This window comes from Cheilinus undulatus, linkage group 17, assembly GCF_018320785.1.
Source record: "Cheilinus undulatus linkage group 17, ASM1832078v1, whole genome shotgun sequence".
NCBI classification, from domain to species: Eukaryota; Metazoa; Chordata; class Actinopteri; order Labriformes; family Labridae; genus Cheilinus; species Cheilinus undulatus.
Genome location: NC_054881.1, coordinates 14239239 through 14248867, shown reverse-complemented (window position 1 = coordinate 14248867; position 9629 = coordinate 14239239).

The window sequence follows — 9629 nt, the reverse complement described above, 5'->3', positions numbered from 1 at the left end:
GCCTTTAGCTTAACAGGGTGGTTCCCTATAAATAAGGACTGAAGATATAATAAGGTAAAAAGATTTTAACATATGGTAAATTAATATTAATTTAACTGTAGATAAGTGCTTTGACAAAGTATTTCCCCGTTCCTGATTTCTTATTTTTTGCACATTTGTCACAATTGCATGTTTCAGATCATCAAATTAATTTTAATATCAGACAAAGATACCCTGAGTAAATCAGCATCCAGTTTTTAAATTATGATTTTATTTATTGAGGGATCAAAGCCATCAGAATTGATGTGGCCCTGTGTGGAAAGAGTAATTGCCTTGTGAATTGTGATAAACCACATTTTACTCGAATGCTGACTGTAATTTCACTAGCTACTCATGCCTGATTACTGCCAGACCTGTTGAATCAAGAAATCAAATCAGTTTGGAAAGGGTTACAAAGCCTTTCTACCTCAGGGAACTATGGTGAGAGCCATTATCCACAAATGGGGAAAACCTGGAAAAGTGGTGAACCTTCCCAGGGGTTGCCAGCCTACCAAGATCACTCCAAGAGCGCATCAACGACTAATCCAGGAGGTCACAGAAGAACCCAGAACATCACCTAAAGACCTGCAGGCCTCACTTGATTCAGTTAAGGTCAGTGTTCATGGTTCAACAATAAGAAAGAGACTTAACAAAAATGGCATCCATGGGAGAGTTCCAAGGCCAAAACTATTGTTTTTTTTTATTATTATTATTACAGTTATTCAAAATTAACAGCCAGTTTTTGTGTTTAATTTTTGTCTCAGTAGTAATTCCCAAAGTGGGAGCCATGGCAGTGTGGCTGAATTTTGCAAGAGGACTTCCAGGTAAACATAGGGCTTGCAGTGCATTTACATCAGACATCACTACTAGCCTACTAAAACATCAACAAGAAACAGCACAATTCATATTAAAGAGAGAGTGTGGGTCAGCATATCACATACATTTTCATTGTAACTTTTTATTTTTTGTCATGGGGGGCAAGGCTGTATCAAAGGGGGTTTGGAAGCTTTGAAAGAGTCCCCCTCCAGTGGTCTTGAATTTGACGATGTGAAGCCAGGCCTGCCCACAGAGTTGGCTGGGCCCCTGAAAACCCCAGTAAATGGGCCCTCCCCCGGTGGTGATTTAATGAGGATTTCCATGCATGTGTGTTGGGCCAGTAGCAGTGACACTGGCATCCAGCCTGACAGTTAGTACATTTTGTGGCTAAAAAGTGTGTCAAGCTATTATTGGGTTCAGATTTTCTCTGTTCTTCCTGCTCATTTTTTGCCCCCTCCTTTGCTGCTGTTACCTCATTTTTGGCTCTTTTTTTTTTTTTTTTTTTTTTACCAATTTTTGGCACTTTTTAATTGCTTTTCATCCTTTTTCACACACATTTTCACCTTTCGCAGCCCATTTTTTGCTGTTATCCCATTTTGTCTCTTTAAACACTTTTTTCCCACTTTTTAACCAATGTCTTCCACTTTGAACCTTTTTTTATTGGCACTTTTTGACCACTTCTGCCCATTTTTCCAATTCGTTTTAGCCCATTTTGCAGCTTCTTTTCTATTTTTTCACTTTTTAACAACTTTTTCATCAATCTTCCCCGCCCATTTTTGCCTTTCTCAGCCAATTTTTGCCACATTTTCCCCTTCATGCCTATTTTGCCACTTTTAACCCATATTTGGCACTCTGTCACTACTTTTTACCATTTTCCCACCCTGTCTGTATAAATGATTTTTGACACTTTATAAAAGGTTTTTACCATTTTTTCTACCCTTTTGGCCTTTCTTGGCCCATTTTTGCTGATGTATCCCATTTATGACCAATCTTTGCTACTTTTTCACCACTTCTCAGCCATCCTTTTTTCAGCCATTTTTTTCCTTCTTTTGGCAATCAATAAATTATTTGTTCCTTAAATTCATTTTAGTTCCTTATACTTTATTCTCTGTCTTCCTGACTTTTGTGCACAATATGCTTAAGTGAAATCTAACACTACTTCCCAAATGGTTCAGTTCAATGTGCCCATCCATATACCAACATAATAAAAACAAAAGGTAATTTTGTTTCATGAAAAGACTCTTGTTTTTGAAAGAGGCTATAATGTACTACAGCATAAATAAATAGATTAATGAATAATTAAAAAATATCCATGGGCCCCCCATTTGGCTGAGACTCAGAAAGCTCTGCCCCTTTTTTTTTCCATCTTATGGATGGCCTTGTTTGAAGTATACATTTTTCAGTGGTGGACAAAGTATTCAACTCCAGTACTTGAGTCAAAGTATTGATACTTGTGGTCAAATCTTACTCAAGTACAAGTAAAAGTAGCTTGGTGAAATTTTACTCAAGTTAAATTACTAAAGTACTTACTTTTAAAAATACTTCAGTATTCGAAAGTACAAAGTACATTTTATAATATCAGTACATTGCTGTGTTGTTTTCTCAGTGCTTTAACTCTCTGAAACCACCTAATGATGTACTGACTTACATGTAGAACCACTCTGCTATAAAAACACCTGTAAAAACTTCACCAGAAAAAGGCGATCAAAAACAATAAGGACAACTATTGTCATTTAATTTTTTAATTTAAACATTCCCACCCAAAAAACAAAAAAACAAAAACAGGTAGGAGGGCCGTTTTTTCGGCGTGTGGCCAATTGCAAGAAAAACATCAACATCTGACTACAAAGCTATGCTGAACCTAAAAGGAACAACAAGCTTCCTAGAAATGTAGTGGAGTCGGAAGTACAATATTTGTCTTAGAAATGTAGCGGAGTGAAAGTCATACGTTTCCAAAAAAACAAATACTCAAGTGAAGTACAAATGTCCTTAAGTACAATACTCAAGTGAATGTACTCCATTACTGTCCACCACTGCATATTTTTAACACATTAAATAGAGTCATGACATACATGGGGCAAAATCCTGTTATTTATTGACTGTTTATTGAACTTTGCACATTTTATCTTCCTTTGATAGCATGTTTATGTTTTTTTTTACTTGTTGGAGGCGTGTTATTTGTTGATCTGTCTTTTACTTACCCCATTTTTACCTGTCCATGTTATATTCCTACTTTTATGTTATTACCTTGATTTTTTTATCTTGTTCATCCTTTTAAGTGTTGAGTATTGTGGTCACTTTAGTCTGGTTTTCTCCTGTGCAGTGCTGTTGACTACGTGAAAGACATACTCACTGTAAACCAAATCTACCTGTGGGTATACCTTAGTAAAGTGACCCCTTCTTACCCTTTAGGCTTTTTTTTAATTCCATTTGTGGTTAAGATTTCCAGCAATTACACACATGAATTGCTTACGTTCCAAGTTTAGTCTCTATCCAGTCTCATTAGACCACCCTAACCTCTAAAATAACATTCAGTTCCTATCTTTCTGCAAGCTTCATGGCCTAATTCATTATTAAAGAAGCCCTCACAACTAATTACATAACTCTGAGGTGGACAGTATGGAGGCTTTTGTCTGACTTCTGAGACAATTACTTCAAATCCTCAATATCAGCTCAGTGTGCTGATGAAGATCAGCCCTGACGTCTTTTTGTTTACAGTATCCGCCTCTCCTTTTTCTCTCTCCTTACATTTCACCATCTCTCCGTCTCACCTCCCTACACCCCTCTCTTTCTGTAAACTTTAAACAAAAGCTGCATTTCATCCCATTGTTTTTCAAGTGTCCTGGGCCACTCCAGACAACCCATCAACTGCCTGGACTCTCATTCTTTCCAGCTCTCTGCTCAGGCATGCAGAAACAATCACACATCCATATACACTCAAACATATAGGAAGGGTTTTTAAGCCTCGAGACGAGGAAGTGAACTTCAAATTCAAGCTGCTGATGTCCGAGCGGAGGAATAACAGTCTTAAACGTTAAACATTAACCGTCCTGCTGGTGAAAAACTAAACTGCTGCACGCACACACAAGCCACACCAGACATAACTCTTGTGTGCGTCTCTCTGGGCCTATTAGCGAGGAGGTTTCGGGCCACAGTGCTTCTGCTCTGGTAATGAGCCCAGCAGCACAATACAGGCACCGGGCCGGAACAGCTGAGGGCAGACAAAGCTGGCAGGACGGGGCGACTGGGACTTACTACATTTACCACACAGACATATGAACGCTGTGTCCATATGTGTGTGTGGAGACAGAGCAGGAGCGTGCATCTTTGTGTGTTTTAGTGATATAACCCTGCGTGTGAGGAGGAGAAGGCATGTGTCCCATTACCATCATGGGGACGAACTCAAAGACAGGATGGGGCCCCTGGAGAAATCGCTGCCAAAAAGGCAACAGAGGAGTGTGTGGCCATCAGCGGGATGACGGGTCGGGGTTGTCCTGCGCCAGTCATCTGGAAAGTTCTCCACTTATCTCTGGGCCCGAGTCACAGGCCAACCAATTCAGCCTGGCAAATAAGTATTATGTAGGCTGACAGAATTTTACTGTCCAAATGAGCTGCAGAACACGCTGTTGTTTTAAACTGTGAATGGCAGCGCTGCGGCGTGGGCCCTGCCCTGGTTCAGGCCTTTTGTGGCCCTTCAGAGAACCCAGATTGTGTGAGTGAATCCATCACCTGGTTGATTAAATGTTTGGGTGAAGCTGGGCTGATTAACCAGAACCTTTTATCCTCAAACCATTCATCTTCTCCCGCAATCAGAGGCCATTTCCACCCATGAAACCCTGACAATGTCCAGGAAACTTGATAGACCGCCCTGAAAATCTTCCTGAGTTGACTCTGTCCCTGTCAGACAGGACTGGGGTCTCTGGAGGACACACTACAAAAAGAACAACAAGGAAGTGGCAGAAGAAGTGACAGTTTGACACTTCATGACAGTTTCTGCCTTTATATCAACACTGTGTGCTTTAACATGTTCACATTATAGTGCTTATAAAAATATTCACCCTCTTGGATGATTTACCCTTTATTGATTTCATTCATCAATCATGGTCAATATAATTTGGCTTTTTTGACAAAAAAATCACAAAAAAAACTCTAACATCAAAGTGAAATCAGATTTCTACAAAGTAAAGTCAATTAAAGTGACTCACCTAACTCAACAGAGATCCAGCCAGCTGTCACTGGTAGTCCCACAGTCCCACAGGTAATCCCCCAGTGGAAAGGGGACCAACTGAGTGTTGTGAGTGTGTCTCAAGTGATTGGAGTAGAAAGACACCTGTGTCTGTAAGGTCCAGTCACTGGTTAATCAGTATTCCGGGCTACCATTACACCATGGGGACAAAAGAACACTCAAAGCAAGTCAGAGAAAAAGTTATTGAAAAGTATACAGTGATAATGATGACCACCTGTCATATTTGTCTCAGAGACCATCCAGCATCATGAAGTGCTTTAACGCGGACTTTTTCATTTTCAGTGAGCTCTCCACATTTTACCATATTTGAACAGGAATGAGGAATTTCAAACTGAATTCACCCAAATTTGAGCCGGCTCACTGGGCTTCTCTGAGAAGTCAGAAATTAATCAAGCATAACATTCAAGCACTAAAACTTATTTTTCTGTTCAGGAATGCAAGTAAATAACTATAATTTGACATAATAATCAAGAAATATTAATGTGCTTTACACATCAGTAAATCAGTAAATTTGAGAATTCATGAATAACAATAATAATTATATTTTAGCATTAAAAATATCATTTGGGTTAAAGAGCTTCTACATATTGGTGTATTAACCATTGCAGAAACATAAAAATGATTTTGGTAATTACCAATGCTGTTAATTTAGGGCAGCTGTGGCATAAACCTTACTTTGGTTAGGGTTAGGGAGGTCTAATAAATTTGTTAAGCACTGTAAGTCAGGATGGATACAAAAAACAAGGCACTGAATATCCCCAAAATTCAATATCAAGAAATGGAAGGAATATGGCACGGTGTAAATCTGCCAAAACTGAGTGACCTTGCAAGAAGGAGACTAGCGAGAGAGGCAACCACAACACCTTTGACTGCTCTGAGGGAGTTACAAGCTTCAGCAGGGATTGGAGAGACTCTGCATAGAACAACTGTTCCTGGGTTCTTCACCTGTCAAAGCTTTATGGGAGAGTGGTAAAACAAAGCGAACGTTGAAGAAAACTCATTAAATCACAAAAAAGCATGTGGGAGACTCCATACTCAAGTGGAAGAAGGAGACCAAAATGGTGCTCATTGGCCATCAGACAAAGGCTTGTAAAGGTAGAGGCTGAAAGGAATGTGGCAAAATATAGGAAACCCAGTGGTTTACTGTATAGTACACCATATGGAGTTCAATTTTAATGAAAAGACACCTCAATTAAAAAAAACATTGTAGGTAACGTGCATGCGTTCATGAAAAGTTGAAGTGTCTATGGGTTTATAAATGTCTGATGTCTGCAGACAGGCTCTTTTGTCAATTATGACAAGTCGTCCGGGTCCCAAAGTACCAAATCAGCCCCAGACACATCACGCTACCATAACCATATTTGACTGTTGGTATGATGTTCTTTTTATGTAGTGCTGTTAGTTTTACGCCAGATGTGACAGGACGCTCACCTTTCAAAAAGTTCAAGTTTTGTCTCATCAGTCCATAAAATATTTCCCAAAAGGTCTTTAGGATTATCAAGATGTTTTGTGGCTAATGGGGTCTTAGAACCCTCCCATGGATGCCATTTTCGCCTGGTCTTTTTGCTACTGTTGAACCACGTACACTGACCTTAACTGAGTCAAGAGAGACCTGCAGGTCTCTAAATGTCATTCTGTGTTCTTTTGTGACCTCCTGGATGAATCGTCGATGCACTCTTGGAGTAATTTTGTTTGGTTGGCCACTCCTTGGAAGGTTCACCACTGTTCCAAGTTTTCTCCATTTGTGGGTAACGGCTCTCGCTGTGGTTCCAAAGCCTTAGAATGTCTTTGTAACCTTTCATGACTGATAGATGTCAATGACTTTGATTCTCATTTTGATTCTGCTTTTTGAGATCTTTTAGCCTACGTCACTTTGTCTGGCAGGTTATATTGAAGTGATTTTTTGATTCAGCAGGTTTGATTCAACAAGGGGGACAATTACATTTCTTACAATGGGCCAGGTAGGTTTAGGTGGATTTTTTTCCCTCAATAAATGAAATCATATTTTAAAAACTGCATGTTGTTCTTACTAAGGGTATCTTTTTCTAATATTAACATGGTTGATGATCTGAAACATTTAATCATGACAAATATGCAAAAAAAAAGAAATCAAGAAAGGAAGAAGTACTTTGTTATAGCACTAAAACTGAACTTCCAACTTCACTGGCGGTGTGAAGTTCAATTTGGTGCTGGGAGGAAAGTCAAAGGATCACCAAAGACAAGGATTCATCCTCTGTGAACCATGGAGGCCCCTAAAAAGCTCTTTCCCGAGTCATTCAGTGTAGAAATGTATAACTATGTGAAAAAAATACTTGACCTTGTTGTAGGACTAGCTACATTTCAAAGGGTCAAAAACGTATTGTGGGTCACCTTCGTGGGAGTCATGATTGTTTGAGGAAGAATCCTTCACATAGTTGTTGAGATATTTCAGTCAGTAACAAAGTGTTGGACCACCCAACCTACATGTCCATCCCTATGTTGGTCTGAGAGACTTTTCAACCCAAAAAAAAGCCTCAGAACACCTGAGCAGACATCAAATGACAACACCTTCCTCAGATTTCAAGAAGCCATCTAATCTCCTCCACCTTTAACCATAATGCACCTGGAACAAATGTGCCAGTCAAACGGAGCAAAGTGGTCAAACAGAGGGTGTTTCTGTGTGAGGACAGGCGGAGGGAGGAAACACAGGTGCCCTGTGTCTGACCGGCCTATTAAACAACACACAGGCCCTAGAGGCAGGAAGCTACTATTGACTGGAAGACATCAAGAAAAACGCACCTTTCAAAGCACACACACATCGAGCGCTATACACACAGTGTGGAGGATAAAATCAGCCAGGTATCAGGTACTGCCCCGAGGGAGAGGGTTGACCTGTGGAGGCTGAGGGAGTCAAACACACAGCTGACAAACAGCTTATTCAACATCAAATTCACATCTCAGTAATGCTGTTTAATCACTGGAATCAGCTGTAGATTCAAGATTACTGATCATAGAAAGTAAAGGTGGAAATTATCTAACATGCTTTGCATGCAGTTTAGAAGAGGGAAAAATAAGTAAGAATGGCTGTCTTTTCATGATGCTTGGTAAGTAGATTAAATACATGACAGTGAAACACCCAGTAGAGCAGATCAGAGGGTGTATAAAACATGGACATTGTCAGGGTGATATCACCCACTGGTTTCTCAAGTTGCTCTAAGGCCAATCATTTGTCACCATGCTCAGTCCAGAAAAAAGGAAAGAAGTAGAGCCCAGGTGTTCCCTAAAGATTAATCGCTCTGACAAAGTATCTGCCCCCTTCCTGATGTCTTATGTGTCACTCTTAAAAATCATCAGACAAATTTTAAGAAGTCATTGCCATTGACATCTTTCAGTCTGGAGATGGTTACAAAGTTATCTCCAAGGCTTGACGTCATTCTTTGGAAAGCTGAGTTCAGTTTAACCATGCCCAGTTACTGCCAGACCTGTTGAATCAAGAAACCACAAAAACAGAACCTGTCTGACAAAGTGAAGTAGGCTAAAAGATCTCAAAAACAAGATCTGCTGCTTCAGGACTCCAGCAAACCACAGTGAGAGCCATTATCCACAAATGGAGAAAACTTGTAACAGTGAAAATGACCCCAAGAGCGCATTGATTTCAACAGACCTGCAGGCCTCACTTGACTTAATCACTGTCAGTGTTCATGATTCAGCAATTGAAATTGGTGTTTTTGTCACTTTGGACCCTTCTGCAGCACCTGAAACACTATTTAAATAACTAAAACCAGAAAAAGTCTGGGGCAGAACTTCTCCTCAATTTTTGAAGTAGGCTTAGCAACACATCATGCTGTGATCCAAAGATATTCAAAAACAGGTGAGAAACAAAGTCATCTATCAGTCTGGAAAGAGTTACAATGACATTTTAAAGCTTTGGGACTCCAGCAAAGCATGGTGAGAGCCATTGTCCACAAATGGGGAAAAACTTGGAATGGTGGTGAACCTTCCCAGGAGTGGCCAGCCTACCAAAATGGCTCTAAGAGCGCATCAACGACTCATCCAGGAGGTCACAAAAGAACCCAGAAAACATCTAAATACCTGCAGCCTAAGGTCCGTGTTCATGATTGAACAATAAGAAAGAGACCAAGAAAAAAACGGGAGAGTTCCAAGGCCAAAACCAATGCTGGCCAAAAAGAACACAAAGGCTTGTCTCACATTTGCCAAAAACATCTTGAGGATCCCAAAGACTTTGAGGAAAAGATCTTGTTGACTGACAAGACAAAAGTTGAACTTCTTGTTTAAACATCTGGTTTAAAACTAACACAGCATTTCATGGAAGGAACAGCATACCAACAGTCAAACATTGTGGTAGTGTGATGTTCTAGGGCTGCTTTTCTGCTTAAGGACTTTGATGACTTGCTGTAATTGATGGAACCATGAATTCTGCTCTCTACCAGAAAATTCTGTAGAAGAATGTCCACCCATGTGACCTCAAGCTCTTGAGCTCTTGGGTTACATACATTATTATGACGATGATCTGAAACACACCAGCAAGTCTATCTCTGAATGGCTTAAA